The sequence below is a fragment of the Mus musculus genome, chromosome 5 (genome assembly GCF_000001635.26).
Source record: "Mus musculus strain C57BL/6J chromosome 5, GRCm38.p6 C57BL/6J".
NCBI lineage: Eukaryota > Metazoa > Chordata > Mammalia > Rodentia > Muridae > Mus > Mus musculus.
This window is the reverse complement of record NC_000071.6, coordinates 6,409,313-6,418,654: the sequence shown is the minus strand read 5'-3', so window position 1 is coordinate 6,418,654 and position 9,342 is coordinate 6,409,313. Positions and strand designations below refer to the sequence as shown.

Here is a 9,342-nt window from a genome sequence, read left to right as displayed (position 1 = left end):
ACCACAAAAAGACCCAACAAAGATAGAGAACTTCAGACCAATTTCCCTTATGAATATAGATGAAAAAATCCTCAATAAAGTTCTTGCTAACTGAATCCAAGAACACATCAAAACAATCATCCATCCTGACCAAGTAGGTTTCATCCCAGGGATGCAGGGGATGGTTCTATATACGGAAAATATCAATGTAATCCAGTATATAAACAAACTCAAAGACAAAAACCACATGATCGTCTCGTTAGATGCTGAGAAAGCATTTGACAAAATCCAACATCCATTCATGATAAAAGTCATGGAAAGATCAGGAATTCAAGTCCCATACCTAAACATGATAAAAGCAATCTACAGCAAACCAATAGCCAACATCAAAGTAAATGGTGAGAAGCTGGAAGCAATCCCACTAAAATCAGGGACTAGACAAGGCTGTCCACTCTCTCCCTACCTATTCAACATTGTACTTGAAGTCCTAGCCAGAGCAATTAGACAACAAAAGGAACTCAAGGGGATACAAATTGGAAAGGAAGAAGTCAAAATATCACTTTTTGCAGATGATATGATAGTATATATAAGTGACCCTAAAAATTCCACCAGAGAACTCCTAAGCCTGATAAACAGCTTTGGTGAAGTAGCTGGATATAAAATAAACTCAAACAAGTCAATGGCCTTTCTCTATACAAAGAATAAATAGGCTGAGAAAGAAATTAGGGAAACAACACCCTTCTCAATAGTCACAAATAATATAAAATACCTTGGCGTGACTCTAAGGAAGTGAAAGATCTGTATGATAAGATCTTCAAGTCTCTAAAGAAAAAAATTAAAGAAGATCTCAGAAGATGGAAAGATCTCCCATGCTCATGGATTGGCAGGATCAACATTGTAAAAATGGCCATCTTGCCAAAAGCAATCTACAGATTCAATGCAATCCCCATCAAAATTCCAACTCAATTCTTCAACGAATTAGAAAGGGCAATCCGCAGATTCATCTGGAATAACAAAAACCGAGGATAGCAAAAACTCTTCTCCAGGATAAAAGAACCTCTGGTGGAATCACCATGACAGACCTAAAACTGTACTACAGAGCAATTGTGATCAAAACTGCATGGTACTGGTATAGTGACAGAGAAGCAGACCAGACCAATGGAACAGAATTGAAGACCCAGAGATGAATCCACACACCTATGGTCACTTGATCTTTGACAAGGGAGCTAAAACCATCCAGTGGAAAAAAGACAGCATTTTCAACAAATGGTGCTGGCACAACTGGCGGTTATCATGTAGAAGAATGCGAATTGATTCATTTTTATCTCCTTGTACTAAGGTCAAATCTAAGTGGATTAAGGAACTCCACATAAAACCAGAGACACTGAAACTTATAGAGGAGAAAGTAGGGAAAAGCCTTGAAGATATGGGTACAGGGGAAAAATTCCTGAATAGAACAGCAATGGCTTGTGCTGTAAGATCAAGAATCGATAAATGGGACCTCATAAAATTGCAAAGCTTCTGCAAAGCAAAGACACCGTCAATAAGACAAAAAGGCCACCAACAGATTGGGAAAGGATCTTTACCTAACCCAAATCGGATAGGAGACTAATATCCAATATATATAAAGAACTCAAGAAGGTGGACTCCAGAAAATCTAATAACCCCATTAAAAAATGGGGCTCAGATCTGAACAAAGAATTCTCACCTGAGGAATACCGAATGGCAGAGAAGCACCTGAAAAAATGTTCAACATCCTTAATCATCAGGGAAATGCAAATCAAAACAACACTGAGATTCCACTTCACTCCAGTCAGAATGGCTAAGATAAAAAACTCAGGTGACAGCAGATGCTGGCGTGGATGTGGAGAAAGAGGAACACTCCTCCATTGTTGATGGGATTGCAAGCTTGTACAACCACTCTGGAAATCAGTCTGGCGGTTCTTCAGAAAATTGGACATAGTACTACAGGAGGATCCCACAATACCTCTCCTGGGCATATATCCAGAAGATGTCCCAACCGGTAAGCAGGACACATGCTCCACTATGTTCATAGCAGCCTTATTTATAATAGCCAGAAGCTGGAAAGAACCCAGATGCCCCTCAACAATGGAATGGATACAGAAAATGTGGTACATTTACACAATGGAATACTACTCAGCTATTAAAAAATGAATTTATGAAATTCCTAGGCAAATGGATGGACCTGGAGGGTATCATCCTGAGTGAAGTAACCCAATCACAAAGGAATTCGCACAATATGTACTCACTGATAAGTGGATATTAGCCCAGAAACTTAGGATACCCAAGATATAAGATACAACTTGCCAAACGCATGTAATTCAAGAAGAACGAAGACCAAAGTGTGGACACTGTACCCTTTCTTAGAAATGGGAACAAAACACCCATGGAAGGAGTTACAGAGACAAAATTTGGAGCTGTGATAAAAGGATGGACCATCTGGTGATTGCCATATGCGGGGATCCATCCCATGATCAGCTTCCAAATGCTGACACCATTGCATACACTCACGGGATTTTGCTGAAGGGACCCAGATATAGCTCTCTCTTGTGAAACTATGCCGGGGCCTAGCAAACACAGAAGTGGATGATCACAATCAGCTATTGGATGGGTCACACGGCCCCTTATGGAGGAGCTAGAGAAATTACCCAAGGAGCTAAAGGGAACTGCAACCCTAAAGGTGGAACAACAATATGAACTAACCAGTACCCGAGAGCTCTTGTCTTTAGCTGCATATGTATCAAAAGATGGCCTAGTCGGTCATCACTGCAAAGAGAGGCCCATTGGACTTGCAAACTTTATATGCCCCAGTACAGGGGAACACCAGGGCCAAAAAGGGGCAGTGGGTAGGTAGGGGATTGGGGGTTGGGTTTGGGGGACCTTTGGGATAGCATTGAAAATGTAAACGTGGAAAATATCTCATTAAAAAAAAAAGAAAAATTAAAAAAAAAAGAATTGATAAATGGGACCTCATGAAACTGGAAAGCTTTCTGTAAGGCAAAGGACACAGTCAATAAGACAAATTGGCAACCTACAGATTGGGAAAAAAATTTTCACTAACCCCACATCTGATAGAGGGCAAATATCCAAAATACATAAAGAGCCCAAGAAGTTAATTACCAAAAGACAAACAACCAAATAAAAAATGGAATATAGAACTAAACCAAGAATTCACAACAGAGGAATCTCAAATGGCTGAGAAGCACCTAAAGAAATGTTCAAAGTCTTTAGTGATCAGAGAAATGTAAATCAAAACAACTCTGAGATTCCACCTTACACCAATCAGAATGCCTAAGATCAAAACCTCAGGTGAAAGCACATGTTGGTGAGGATGTAGATAAAGAGGAACACTGCTCCATTGCTGTTGGAGTTGGAAACTAGTACAATAACTCTGAAAATCAATCTGGAGTTTCCTCAGAGAATAGAAAATAGATCTACCTGAAAACATACAATACCACTCTTGGGAATATACCCCAAAGGTGCCCCACCATGCCACAGGGGCACATGTTCCACAATGTTCATAGAGGCCTAGTTTGTGATTAGTTAGAAGTTAGAAACAACCGAGATGTCCCATGACAGAAGAATGGATACAGAAAATGTGGTTCATTTGCACAATGGAATACTACTCAGCTATTAAGAATGAGGACATCCTGTGTTTTGCAGGCAAATGGATAGAAATAGAAAATATCATCCCGAGTGAGAAAACTCAGACCCAAAAGTACATGCATGGTATGTACTCACTAATAAGTGGATATTAGCCAAAAAAAAGTACAAAATAAAAAAAAAAAAAAAAAAAAAGAAAGAAAGAAAGAAAAAAGTACCCAAGGTACTGTCCACAGAGCTAATAAAAAAAGGTAAACAAGCTGAAGGGCCTAAGTGAGGAAGCTTCAGGCCCACTTGGGAAGAAGAAGAAAGCAACCACAATGGAGAGAGGGACCTGAGAGGGAAAGAGGATGGGTAGGAGCGGGGAACATGATCTGGTATTGTGTGGGGGAAAAAAAGGGCTTAGACCTGAGGCCCAGAAGAATGATTGGAAACAGGGAGCCTTGGGAGGTAGGAGGTTGGGAGGACCCTCCAGAATATACCAGAGATTTGGGAGGTGAGAGACTCTCAGGACTCAGAGAGGTACCTTAGATGAAATACCCTATACTGGGGAGAGAGAACTTACAGAGCCCACCTCCAGGAGGATGACAGGGTATCAGTTGAAAACTTTGACCCATATTTGTTCCTGTCTGAAAGAACTGCAGGGTTGGAAATGGAGAGGAACCTGAGGAAAAGAATGTCCAGCAAAAGGCCCAAAGTGGGATTCCGCTCAAGGGGGGTTTGTGGGGGGGATACCAAGGCCTGACACTATTACTGAGGCTGTGGAGCACTCAAACAAAGGGACCAATTATGACCTCACTCTGGAAGACCCAACAAGCAGCTGAAAGTGTCAGAGGCAGATATTTGCATCCAACCAATACACAGAAGCTGCTGACCCCTGTGGTTGGATTAGGGAAAACTGGAAGAAGCTGAGGAAGAGGGTGACCCTGTAGGAGGACCAGCAGTCTCAATTAACCTGGACCCTGAGATCTCTCAGACACTGGACCACCAAACAAGCAGCATACACCAGCTGACATGAGGCCCCCAACACATATACAGCCGAGGTCTGCGTTCAGTAAGAAAAGATGTGTCTCTCAAGAGATTGGAGATCTCAGGTTGTTTAGAGGTCTGGTTGAGTGGGGGTGGTTGGTGGAGACATTCTCATGGAGACACGGGAGTGGGGATGAGGTATGGGATTTGGACCAGTCAGAAGGCGTACTGGGGGAGAGTGTTGAAATCTTGTGTATACGTAAATAAATAAATAAAATGATAAAAATTTAACACAAATAGGAAAAATTCTCCATTTATTTTACATGCTTTGCATATCTTTGATACCAGCAGCAAAATTAATATTAATAGTGCTTCACCATTAAAAGAAAGAATCTATGAAACAAAGAGTTGTTTTTTCTTTTTAGAAAATAAATAAGATTGACAGGCACTTAGCCAAACTTAACTAAAAGGCAGAGAAAGAACATTCCAATTAACAAACTTAGAAATAATAAGGAGGGCATAGCACACACCAAAGAACTCCAGAAACTCAAAATGACATGACTCTAAAAACCTCTCCTCCACCAAAATTGGAAAATCTAAAGGAAACAGAAAGTACTTTTCATGGTATATACCACCTACCAACATTAAATAATATTCAGATATTCATTTAAACAAACCTATGATGCCTAGTGAAGGAGAAGTCATAATGAAAAGTGTCCCAACCAAGAAAATCCTAGGGTCAGATGGTTTTAGCATAAAATGTTACCAGGCTTTCAAAGAAGAATTAATGCAGATACTAATCAAATTATTCCATAAAAGAGAAACATAAAGAAAATTGTCTGATATTTTTACAAGTCCACATTTGCCCTGATACCTAAACCACATGAAGATCAAAATTAAGAAAGAGAATTAGTCTATTTTCATTATCAACATAAATGTAAAATTTTTTCAATGAAGTATTTGCACACTTAATCTAAGAAAATACCAAAAAGGTAATCCACCATGTTCAAATAAGCTTTATCCAGAGATGCAGAGATGGCTCAATGTACGTAAACTGATATGTGTAATACACTATATAAACAGACTGACAGACATAAACACATGATCATCACATTAGATGCCAAAAAAGCCTTGGCCAAAATCTTAACACTCCTTCATGATAAAAGTCCCAGATAATTTACAGATATTAGTGACACATCTCAAGAGAATAAAGGGAATTTACAGTAAGTCTATAGCCAGCCTTGTCTTAATTAGGGTTTCTATGCTGTGACAAAACACCATTACCAAAGCAAAGAGGAAAGGATTAATTCAACTTACTCTTCAATAGTACTGTTCAACATCAAAATGAATCAGGACAGGAACTCAAATGGCAGGAACCTGGAGACTGGAGCTAATGCACAGGCAATAGAGAGGTGCTGCTTCCTGGCTTGCTTCATATGGCTTGCTCAGACTGCTTTCTTATAGAAACCTGGACCTTCCCCCATCAATCACTTATTATGAAAATGCCAGACAAACCTGTCTACACTTTACCTTTTCCTAATTGAGGTTCCCCATCTCAGATGACTTTAGTCTGTGACTAATTGATATAAAACTATGAAGTGCAAACATCAACTTTAATTGATAGAAATTCAGAGAATTTCCACTAAAATCCTGAAGAAAGCAAAGTTTTCCATTCTCTCCATATCTTTGTAGTCTTAGAAAAATAATACAACTTAAGAAGAACAGGGAAATAGAAATAGGAAGGAAAGATGTTAACCTATCTTTATTTACATATAATATTATAGTATACATGTGTGTCTCGGTGGCAATATTTTTCTTGTGTCTATCCTTGGCTTTTTTCTTTTGTTTGTTTGTTTTGTCCTGTTCCTATCTGTTCTCTTTTCTTTTAATTTATTATTATACCGTAGATGCTTGTTTATTTCCTAAAAGGAGACCAAAAGGATGTGGTCCAGATGGAAAAAGGGAATGGGAGGAAGAACTGGAAAGGGGGGGAGGGAAACTGTAATTGCAATATATTGTATGAAAAACTATTTTCAATAAATAAATAAATAAATAAAGGACAGAGACTTTGGATAACAGTTGAAGTTGTTCTCTGGTCTCCACATACATATGCACTGACACACAAAAAACTCATACACATATGTGTACCTACATGCATATCAACACACAGACATTGATAGAACAATCTCAATTTAACTAAAACTTGAAGAACTAAAATAACAATGCAAACCTTTAGCATTGTTTTGGCCAAAACTTGTTAAAACTGTAATGCAAGAACCAAATGCACTGTGATGCGGCACCAACTAATTAGCAAGCATGAATTTTTCACCTGAGAGTCTAAAAAGAAAATTCTACCATGGCTTGAAGTTAAAGAGCAGAACTCCTGACTACCATTCTATGACTGATGAAGAGACTAATAGCTAAAACCTCAGCAGGCCTTGTTCACGATATGCAGAAAAGTGCTGCAGTTTAGATACCTCTGGAACTTTTCCACAGTGTCACAGGTTTGTAATACTTGAAGCCCTTCATTTCTAAGAATATATTTCTTGCTCAGTTGTTTCAGGCAAGCCCAAGACTTTGTAATTTTTAGAGGGCCCAAGATTTTTTTTCAATAACAGACTAGCTTCTTTTTCCTGAAGTTACAAATATAATTTCTTTTTTTGTTGTTGTTGTCAAACATAAGGTACCAAATATGATGCAATAAATTGTTTTGAAAAACAAAAAACAAAAAAACCATATTATGTATGAAAATTTGTTTATCAGGTATTTTCTTTATTTACATTTCAAATGTTATCCCCTTTCCTAGTTTCCCTCTGAAAATCCCTATCCCCTTCCCCCTCCCCCTGCTCCTCAACCCACCCACTCCCATTCCTGGTCCTAGCATTCCCCTATATTGGGGCATAGAGCCTTTGCAGGACCAAGGGACTCTCCTCTCACTGATGACCAACTAGGCCATCCTCTGCTACATATACAGCTAAAGCCACAAGTTCCACCATGTGTTTTCTTTGATTGGTGGTTTAGTTCCAAGGAGCTCTGGGGGTACTGGTTAGTTCATATTGATGTTCCTCCTATGGGACTTCAAACACCTTTAGCTCCTTGGGTACTTTCTCTAGCTCCTTTGTTGGGGACTTTGTGCTCCATCCAATGGATGATTGTGAGCATCCACTTCTGTATTTGCCAGGCACTGGCAGAGCCCCTCAGGAGACAGCTATATAAGGCTCCTGTCAGCAAGCTCTTGTTGGCATCTGCCATAGTGGCTGGGTTTGGCCGTTGTTTATGGGATGGATCCCCAAGTGGGGCAGTCTCTGGATGGTTTTTCCTTCAGTCTCTGTTCCAACCTTTGTCTTTGTAACTCCTTCCATGGGTATTTTTTCCCCCTTCTAAGGATTCTGAGCTTCTGGGCTAATAACCACTTATCTGTGAGTGCATATCATGTGTGTTCTTTTGTGATTGGGTTACCTCACTCAGGATGATATCCTCCAGATCCACCCATTTGTCTAAGAATTTCATAAATTCGTTGTTTTTAATAGCTGCATAGTACTCCATTGTGTAAAAAATATGGAACCCTTCATGAATTTCACAGAGGCCATGCTAATCTTCTTTGTATCATTCTACTTTTAGTATATGTGCTGCTAAAGCAAGTACTAAATGAAAAATTTTGTAAATCATTTTGAAATTTGATTCTAATTCTCCTTTGAAAGCATAAGCATTATTTTTAATAAATAAAATGCAGGAAGTAGAGTCAATATACAGTGACTATATAATTTGGAAGGAAAATGTTGAGTAAAATAAAGAACATAGGTAGACCCTAGCTCCTTAATAATGAGCACCCTACAATCTTCAACAAGAAATCTATCCCTGTTCTAATGAAGCCAGAGTTGTTAGGGTATATAAGAGTACAGCTGGGATAGACCATTTGAAAGTCTAAAGATAAATATAAAGGTTGATGCTGCTGACAAGGTGCTCAGGTATTAACTACAAGGCATTACACTGATTCTTGGTGATTTATCACTCCTTTGTCATATACATCCATCATTTATCCTCTAGTTTTTATACAGTGTCAGCACTTTGAATGATCACTAGCCAACATTCATGGCACTGGTCCCATGTTTAATGTATGTGTGTGTGTGTTTGTGTGTGTGTGTGTGTGTACATTATCTAAGGTACAGCCTGATTCAATGAATTAGAAAACTAGTTAAACTGGGTGGAAATTAGAGCAATTAACCACTTACTGTTAGAATGGCCTCCCTGCTGCTTAAAAATGCCTAGAGCATCCTGTTTCTGTGGTCAATATTGAACATGTAACTATATGTCAATATAAACAACTTCTCCAACATTGTGCCACAGGCTAATTTCACTGAACAAGCCTCAAGTACAGCCTCACGACCTTCTCTGCCCAGTGTCCTTTTACCTTGCTAGGGTTTCACCTGTGGATGTATCTATCTAAATCATGTCCAAAGGGTGCAAACCCAGAATACACATAGTAAGCAGTATAAACAGAAGCCAGAGATAGAAGAATAATGGTTTATAATGTGCAAGACATCTAAAGCCACCTAGCTCCTACTCTGCTCTCTAGCAATCATGTCTATGTAACATTAAATTTTGCTTTTATTATATCAGCTACTCCCCATTGAATTCTAGTCTGTTATCAAGATGGAAATTCTTGAGTAGAATATTGCTCAAGGTCTCAAGATCTCAAGAAAGATATCTAGTCCAATACTGCCAACTAGATTAACATCTAAATCAAGTGCCATGGATTTTATTTTACTT

General features: G+C 38.9%; 1 pseudogene; it reads right to left on the bottom strand.

The window, feature by feature from the left end:
- Positions 1–8,124: 8,124 nt before the first annotated feature.
- Positions 8,125–8,217, bottom strand: Gm24686 (annotated as a pseudogene).
- Between the last annotated feature and the right edge of the window lie 1,125 nt (positions 8,218–9,342).